The sequence below is a fragment of the Charadrius vociferus genome, unplaced genomic scaffold (assembly GCF_000708025.1).
Source record: "Charadrius vociferus isolate BGI_N301 unplaced genomic scaffold, ASM70802v2 scaffold1863, whole genome shotgun sequence".
NCBI classification, from domain to species: domain Eukaryota; kingdom Metazoa; phylum Chordata; class Aves; order Charadriiformes; family Charadriidae; genus Charadrius; species Charadrius vociferus.
Window position 1 is genome coordinate 192,339 of NW_009647563.1, and position 603 is coordinate 192,941.

The following is a 603-nucleotide window of genomic DNA, read 5'->3' on the forward strand; positions in this document are numbered from 1 at the left end:
CCCAGCCATGTCCATGTCGAGCCCCTCGGACGCAGAGAGCAGCCCCCGCCCGCTGCCAGTCCCCCCGGTCCCTGGGGGGGATGATGTGGAGCCCGGGGAGGAGAAGGTCTGTGCCGTGTGCGGGGACCGCGCCACCGGGTACCACTTCCACGTCATGACCTGCGAGGGCTGCAAGGGCTTCTTTAGGTGGGGTCTGCCACCACGGTGGGACGCAGGGTGGCACAGGATGGGGGCCAGGGGACGGAGTGACATGGGACGGGGGGGAAGGACAAGATGGGATGGGGCAGGACAGGATGGGAAAGGACAAGATGGGATGGGATGGGATGGGATGGGATGGGATGGGATGGGATGGGAGAAGGGGACAGGGCAGGGTGGGACAGGACAATATAGGACAAGATGGGCTGAAATGGGACAGGACAGGGTGGGATGGGACAAGACGAGGTGATGGGACAAGACAGAACAGAGTGGGATGGAACACGGTGGGACAGGACGGGGTGGGACAAGATGGCATGACCACTGCCACCCCATGCTTGGGCCACCTGGCTTCTCTGGAGCACAGTGGTGATGGGGTCCCTGGGGGCTGGAGGTGGCCCCCACCCCAAG